Below are 8,854 nucleotides of genomic sequence, written 5' to 3' on the forward strand. Positions count from 1 at the left end.
ACACCTTAGCATGGTGGACTCTTTCCAGTAATTCAGGAATCAGAGGCAAAGGGTAACGGTTTCGTACGGTTACCTTATTGAGTTCCCGATAGTCAACACAGGGTCTCAGGGTCCCATCCTTCTTCTTTACAAAAAAGATAGGTGCCCTTGCTGGTGAGGAAGAAGGACATATGAAGCCTTTGGCCAGCTTTTCATCAATATACTCCTTTAAGGCTTGAAGCTCAGTTGCCGCCAAAGGGTATACGTTACCAAAAGCAATAGCTGCCCCAGGAAGCAACTCAATGGGACAGTCATAATGCCTGTGTGGAGGAAGCTGATCTGCATTCTTCTTGTCACAGATGTCAGAGAACTCTTTATATGCTGGAGGTAAAGAAAATACCTGTACATGTGGTTCCGTAGCCGTGGACTCAGGGACAGCTTCTGTTAACGCTGAGTTGCTCCTTGTTGGAAAGATAATCTCCTTGGTCTCCCAGTTGATAATTGGGTTCTGAGAATGCAACCAAGGAATGCCTAAAATCACAGGAAAATGAGGAAAAGAAATTAGCAAGAAAGAAAGTTGCTCCTGATGATTAGGCTCCATCAAAATTTCAAGGGGTACGGTTTCCTGATCCACAGGCCCAGAGATTAAAGGTGGCCCATCCACTGTTTCCATGGTAATTGGAGAGGCTCTTTGCTGAATTTCAATACCATGTTCCTTGGCAAATGCGATATCCATGAAATTGCCACCTGCACCAGAGTCAATCATAGCTGCACTGGAAATCCACTGTCCTGAACACAGGATCTTAATAGGGAGAGAACAGTGGGAGTTCTTTTCCTTAAGCTCCTTGGGGAGTGAAGTCATAGAAAGTGAATGAAATACAGCGTTTAAAGGCAGGCTACATTCAGAGATGTCAGATTCATCATCACAGTTGTCATACTCCCCTACTGCTGCTAGCACCTTGTTAGGCCGTCTAGGACACTTAGGACAATTGAACAAGAAGTGCTCAGACTGGTCGCAGTAGACATAGACTTTCACGAAGGCGATGCTCCCGGCGCTCATTGATCTCGCGCCTCTGAACGGAATCAATTTGCATGGGCACCTCCTCCACCTCCCAAGATATTTTACCTGCAGGCTCTTTGGAAGGAAGGGAAAAGTTAGAAATACGGTTATATGCAGCAAACTTCTCCTGCCTACGCTCAGTAAGGCGAATGTCAATGTGCACACAATGCTGTATAAATGTCTCTAGCTCTTGTGTTGACTCAGAGCGAGCTAGTTCATCTTTTACAATACTAGACAGACCCCTTTTAAAAATAGGCAATTGCGCATAACTGTCCTAATTGGTATCTACCGCTAATCTCCTGAATTCAGTAGCATACTCAATAACAGAACGTTTTGCCTGGCGTAAAGACAATAAAGCAGATTCAGCGGTTGCACGGTGAATAGGATCATCAAACATTAATGCCATAGCGGCCAAGAAATCATCCAAGTTATTTAACCGTGGGTCACGAGACTCAATCATCGGATTCGCCCAGGCGAGCGCTCGTGCGGTCAGCAGCATTATTACACACAATACTTTGGATCTATCATTAGGAAAACGTTCAGCATGCACATCAAAATATAGCATACATTGATTCACAAAGCCACAAAATTTGTCGCGATCACCATTAAATCTGAATGGGGGCAACTTAGGTGGGCTAGCTGGTGGCGGTTGCCCAGAGGGAAAAGTCGCTTGTGCAGCTATTTGCGTGCTTATGTCCTGAAAAGCCCGTCCATACTGGGACTCTATGCCAGCAAGTTTGTTTTCCTGGGCTGTCATGCGGGTGCTTAATTAAGTCCTGCAACGTCTGTCTAAACACTTGTTGATTGAGTTCAAAGCTTCCAAACTTTTTTTGCAGACCTTCCACATCTTTCTGCAGTGATCTAATTATGGAAAACACCTGCTCTAGTCTGCTTTCTGTAGTCATTGTTCCAGCAGTCTCCTTTTTTTTTTTTAAGGCTAGAGTATCCTGTAATAATTATAGGGGATAACTCAGGAGACTCTTTGCGTGGAACAAGACAACTACAGGACACAGTTTTATAAGTGGTAAAGTCTATATTATCACACGGTGATTCAAACAGGTGCAGAGAGAAACTCAAGTCCACAACACTTGGTGCAAATATCAAATGCAGCTCAGCAGTCTATAGGAAACTTCAGAGGAAATGCAATCACTCAGAAACTCTATGAAGCACAATTATTCTTGAGGATACTTGACACGAATAAGTCCTTGCTTAGTCCACAACACAGATAGATATGCTTATAAGGCAGTTCAAATAATATCTTAGCTCAACTAGGGAGGTCTGGGTAATAGTCTCAGGTTCTTGCAGAGCAGAAAAAGCTTACATGTCCAGCAAATGCAGATGGAAGCAAACAGAGCAGCAGATGAAGGAGGATTACTGGAACTGGTGTATGCAGCAGGAACTCAGAGCAGAGTGGCAGGATAACCCCACAGGTTCACAGGAGCAGGTATATAGCCAGGGAGTCGCCAGAGGTCAGGAGCTGGATGCAAGGCAGAATACTCTAGCACAGACTGAAGGCTGGGGAGGAGTTTTATAGCAGGAAGACACAGTGCACATGAGACCAAAGACGCCATCTTGGAAAAGAGCAGTAATGCACAAAAAGGTAATAAAAAATGTTCAGAGTCCTGACATTACTCCCTCCTTAGAAGCGGCCTCAGGACGATCCTGGACCAGGTTTCTCAGGGAATCTCTGATGAAAACAAGAAATCTTCTGTTGGGCATTGATGTTTTCCACAGGTTCCCAAGAGTCTTCCTCAGGGGGATATTCCCGCCATCTTATCAGATATTGGAGCCGATTCCCGTGAATCCTGGAATCAACAATTTCCTCCACCACAAATTGTTCTTGCCCATCAATCACCACAGGCTGCGGAGGTGGCACAACACGTCCCTGGAAGGTATTAAGAGATACAGGCTTTAGTAAAGATACATGAAAAACTGGGTGTACCTTCATAGTCCTAGGCAGCTTCAGCCGGCAGGACACAGAGCTCACAATACCGTTGATCTTGAAAGGACCAATGAATTTCTGTCCAAGTTTTTGTGAAGGAATGTTTAACTTCAGATTCTTAGTTGCTAACCACATGGAATCTCCTACCTTGAACATGGGTGCAGGTTTACGGAATCTATCAGCCGATCTCTTATAACGTTCTTGAGCTGTGGTCAGGGATTCCTTCAGAACCTCCAGATTTTGCCTCATCGCAGTCAGCCTTTCCTCCACTGCCGGAACCGGAGAATTAATAGGAGACCTAGGTAAGATACAAGAATGATAACCCAGATTGGCAAAGAAAGTTGTAAATTTAGTGGAGGCGCTCTGAGAATTGTTATATGAAAATTTGGCTAACGGCAGCAACTCCAACCAATCATCCTGGAGATGGCTGACATAGCATCTTAGATATTGTTCCAGCGTCTGGTTGGTACGTTCAGTCTGACCATTTGTCTGGGGATGGTAAGGGGAAGAGAGACAGACATTAATATTGAGTGCAGAGCAAAACCCCTTCCAGAATCTTGAAGTGAACTGCACTCCACGGTCAGAGATGATCTCATTCGGAACCCCATGCAACTGAAAGACATTCTGTATAACCAAGTTCACTGTATCTTTAGCTGAGGGGAGGCCGGTGCATGGAACAAAATGAGCAGCTTTAGTCAGGCGATCAACTACCACCATGATTGTATTCATGCCCCCCGATGTAGGCAGCTTCACAATAAAGTCCATTGATATAGACTCCCAAGGGCGGGACGGAACAGGTAATGGTTGTAGAAGACCCATAGGTGCCACATGAGGAGTCTTGTAACGAGCACATACCTCGCAAGAGAGGACATAGTCCTTGGTATCCTTCAGGCAAGTTGGCCACCAGAAGAATCGGCTCAGGAACTCTTGTGTCTTCTGTACCCCCCTGTGACCAGCCAACTTGGAGTCATGTACCAACTTGAGGATCTGGGATCTGCAGATGGACGACCTCAGGGACGTAGATACGTCGATCTCTGAACCACATGCCACCCTTATAGACAAGATTAATATCCACAAGTGGGTTGGCCAGAAATACATCACCGTCATAGGCCTCCCTGCACTCCTTCCACAAGTCCTGATCGTAGATAACTCCGATGAAATTGGCATCAGATAGAATGGTCTTGGATGGGGCTCCAGGTACGGAATCCGCAGCATGGATTCGTGATAAAGCATCAGCCTTCCCATTATGAGAACCTGGGCGGTACGAGATAACAAAGTTAAATTGATTTAAAAATAAGTTCCAATGAGCCTGATGAGGAGAAAGACAACTAGTTGATCTAAGGAACTCTAAATTGCGATGGTCAGGTAGCACTATGATCTGTTGTGCAGCTCCTTGCCGATGATGCTGCCATTCTTTGAAAGCCGCAATAATAGCCAGCAATTCCTTGTCTCCCACGTCATAATTCTTCTCTGCTGAGGTTAGTCTATGGGAAAAGAAAGCACAAGGATGTAGCAGACCCTTCTCTCCAGTTCTTTGGGAGAGAATAGCCCCCAAAGCATTATCAGAAGTGTCCACCTCCACAATGAAAGAAAGTGTTGGATCTTGGTGTATCAACAGCAGTGCTGATGTGAAACAGGTCTTAAGCCGATCAAAAGCTTCTTGAGCCTGTGATGACCACTTAAAGGGCTTTTCCCTCTTTGTCAAGGAAGTAATGGAACGAACAATATCAGAAAAATTTCGAATGAAGCGTCTGTAAAAATTTGCAAAACCAATAAAACGTTGGACCTCCTTAACGTTCTTGGGTACCGGCCAGTCAAGGATAGCCTGAATCTTACCAGATTCCATGTTCAGCCCCTGGGGAGAGATGATATAACCTAAGAACTGTATCACAGAATGATGGAACTTGCATTTCTCCGGCTTAATATACAGATGGTTCTCTTTCAGAAGTCTTAAAACAGTTTTCACATGTTCTTCATGTTCCTGTAGAGAGTCAGAAAAGATTAGTATATCGTTCAAATAGATCACTACAAACTGGTCCAACAAATCTCTGAAAATGTCATTAGCAAGGTGTTGAAATGTTGCAGGGGTGTTACAAAGCCCGAAGGGCATCACAAGAGATTCAAAGTGTCCATACCGACATCTGAATGCTGTCTTCCACTCATCCCCTGGACGAATACACACCAAATTATAAGACCCACGAAGATCCAGTTTAGAGAACACCTTAGCATGGTGGACTCTTTCCAGTAATTCAGGAATCAGAGGCAAAGGGTAACGGTTTTGTACGGTTACCTTATTGAGTTCCCGATAGTCAACACAGGGTCTCAGGGTCCCATCCTTCTTCTTTACAAAAAAGATAGGTGCCCTTGCTGGTGAGGAAGAAGGACATATGAAGCCTTTGGCCAGCTTTTCATCAATATACTCCTTTAAGGCTTGAAGCTCAGTTGCCGCCAAAGGGTATACGTTACCAAAAGCAATAGCTGCCCCAGGAAGCAACTCAATGGGACAGTCATAATGCCTGTGTGGAGGAAGCTGATCTGCATTCTTCTTGTCACAGATGTCAGAGAACTCTTTATATGCTGGAGGTAAAGAAAATACCTGTACATGTGGTTCCGTAGCCGTGGACTCAGGGACAGCTTCTGTTAACGCTGAGTTGCTCCTTGTTGGAAAGATAATCTCCTTGGTCTCCCAGTTGATAATTGGGTTCTGAGAATGCAACCAAGGAATGCCTAAAATCACAGGAAAATGAGGAAAAGAAATTAGCAAGAAAGAAAGTTGCTCCTGATGATTAGGCTCCATCAAAATTTCAAGGGGTACGGTTTCCTGATCCACAGGCCCAGAGATTAAAGGTGGCCCATCCACTGTTTCCATGGTAATTGGAGAGGCTCTTTGCTGAATTTCAATACCATGTTCCTTGGCAAATGCGATATCCATGAAATTGCCACCTGCACCAGAGTCAATCATAGCTGCACTGGAAATCCACTGTCCTGAACACAGGATCTTAATAGGGAGAGAACAGTGGGAGTTCTTTTCCTTAAGCTCCTTGGGGAGTGAAGTCATAGAAAGTGAATGAAATACAGCGTTTAAAGGCAGGCTACATTCAGAGATGTCAGATTCATCATCACAGTTGTCATACTCCCCTACTGCTGCTAGCACCTTGTTAGGCCGTCTAGGACACTTAGGACAATTGAACAAGAAGTGCTCAGACTGGTCGCAGTAGACATAGACTTTCACGAAGGCGATGCTCCCGGCGCTCATTGATCTCGCGCCTCTGAACGGAATCAATTTGCATGGGCACCTCCTCCACCTCCCAAGATATTTTACCTGCAGGCTCTTTGGAAGGAAGGGAAAAGTTAGAAATACGGTTATATGCAGCAAACTTCTCCTGCCTACGCTCAGTAAGGCGAATGTCAATGTGCACACAATGCTGTATAAATGTCTCTAGCTCTTGTGTTGACTCAGAGCGAGCTAGTTCATCTTTTACAATACTAGACAGACCCCTTTTAAAAATAGGCAATTGCGCATAACTGTCCTAATTGGTATCTACCGCTAATCTCCTGAATTCAGTAGCATACTCAATAACAGAACGTTTTGCCTGGCGTAAAGACAATAAAGCAGATTCAGCGGTTGCACGGTGAATAGGATCATCAAACATTAATGCCATAGCGGCCAAGAAATCATCCAAGTTATTTAACCGTGGGTCACGAGACTCAATCATCGGATTCGCCCAGGCGAGCGCTCGTGCGGTCAGCAGCATTATTACACACAATACTTTGGATCTATCATTAGGAAAACGTTCAGCATGCACATCAAAATATAGCATACATTGATTCACAAAGCCACAAAATTTGTCGCGATCACCATTAAATCTGAATGGGGGCAACTTAGGTGGGCTAGCTGGTGGCGGTTGCCCAGAGGGAAAAGTCGCTTGTGCAGCTATTTGCGTGCTTATGTCCTGAAAAGCCCGTCCATACTGGGACTCTATGCCAGCAAGTTTGTTTTCCTGGGCTGTCATGCGGGTGCTTAATTAAGTCCTGCAACGTCTGTCTAAACACTTGTTGATTGAGTTCAAAGCTTCCAAACTTTTTTTGCAGACCTTCCACATCTTTCTGCAGTGATCTAATTATGGAAAACACCTGCTCTAGTCTGCTTTCTGTAGTCATTGTTCCAGCAGTCTCCTTTTTTTTTTTTAAGGCTAGAGTATCCTGTAATAATTATAGGGGATAACTCAGGAGACTCTTTGCGTGGAACAAGACAACTACAGGACACAGTTTTATAAGTGGTAAAGTCTATATTATCACACGGTGATTCAAACAGGTGCAGAGAGAAACTCAAGTCCACAACACTTGGTGCAAATATCAAATGCAGCTCAGCAGTCTATAGGAAACTTCAGAGGAAAATGCAATCACTCAGAAACTCTATGAAGCACAATTATTCTTGAGGATACTTGACACGAATAAGTCCTTGCTTAGTCCACAACACAGATAGATATGCTTATAAGGCAGTTCAAATAATATCTTAGCTCAACTAGGGAGGTCTGGGTAATAGTCTCAGGTTCTTGCAGAGCAGAAAAAGCTTACATGTCCAGCAAATGCAGATGGAAGCAAAAACGAGCAGCAGATGAAGGAGGATTACTGGAACTGGTGTATGCAGCAGGAACTCAGAGCAGAGTGGCAGGATAACCCCACAGGTTCACAGGAGCAGGTATATAGCCAGGGAGTCGCCAGAGGTCAGGAGCTGGATGCAAGGCAGAATACTCTAGCACAGACTGAAGGCTGGGGAGGAGTTTTATAGCAGGAAACACAGTGCACATGAGACCAAAGACGCCATCTTGGTGAAGGGCAGTAATGCACTAAAAGGTAATAAAAAAATGTTCAGAGTCCTGACACTAGTCTCAGTGCAGAGTCAGTTTTCACCCTTCTATCCTAGTTCTGTGTTGCAGTTCAGTAACACATGGCAAGTGTTCTCACACAGGTCTCTGGCCACGGAACCTCCATTTGTTTACCTGCTATAATCGGTGTGAGAGAGAGCCCGTCAGTGGCAAGAGAAGTGGACATGCCTGCTGTTTTTGAGCAATCTCAGACTCCAAGCACATCACATCTTTCTCAATCAACCATAACATTTTTGTCTGCACCTCATTCACAGTCCAGCAGTTTGTTGTTTCCAACCCACTCCAACCTCTCTCAGCACAGCAGCCAGCCCTCCGTCCCACAGTTGTGGTCACGTAAAAGACTGATTCCTCCTAAGAAAGATGTGTCTGCGCTACACACAAGTCTTGGAATCTACAAGGATTGCAAGGGGGATGGAGAATTAAACCACTACACGCCAGAGAATGGAAAATTAAACTACTAGGGGTTGGAGAACTAAACTGCTAAACACCTACAGTTGGATAACTAAACCACTAAACACCAAGGGATGTGAACTAAACTACTAGACACCAAGGGATGGAGAACTAAACCACTACACACCAGAAGATGGAGAATTAAACTACTAGATAACAGGTATTGGAGAATTAAACTACTAAACACCTAGGGTTGGAGAACAAAACCATTACACACCAATAGATGGTGAACTAAACCATTAGACAGCAAGATATCACTAAACACCCAGTCGTGGAATCCCCAACGCTTGTGGAGCATACCTCTGTTTTTAACACTTCCTCCACTGCTTCTGCCTTCTCCACCTCCTTTAGGGCCTCCACCTGCACCCTCAACCTCTCTCTTAATGAGACACATATGCCAACAATGGAGAGAGAATCACCCCACCTCCATACTGTGCAGCCAGGGCTCACTTCAATCAGGCAGTGTTTAAATTAGTATGCTTTGGAGATCACAGTCACACAGCTCAACAGTTGTGGACAGCTATCCAGGCAGAG

The sequence above is a fragment of the Ranitomeya variabilis genome, chromosome 1 (genome assembly GCF_051348905.1).
Source record: "Ranitomeya variabilis isolate aRanVar5 chromosome 1, aRanVar5.hap1, whole genome shotgun sequence".
NCBI lineage: Eukaryota > Metazoa > Chordata > Amphibia > Anura > Dendrobatidae > Ranitomeya > Ranitomeya variabilis.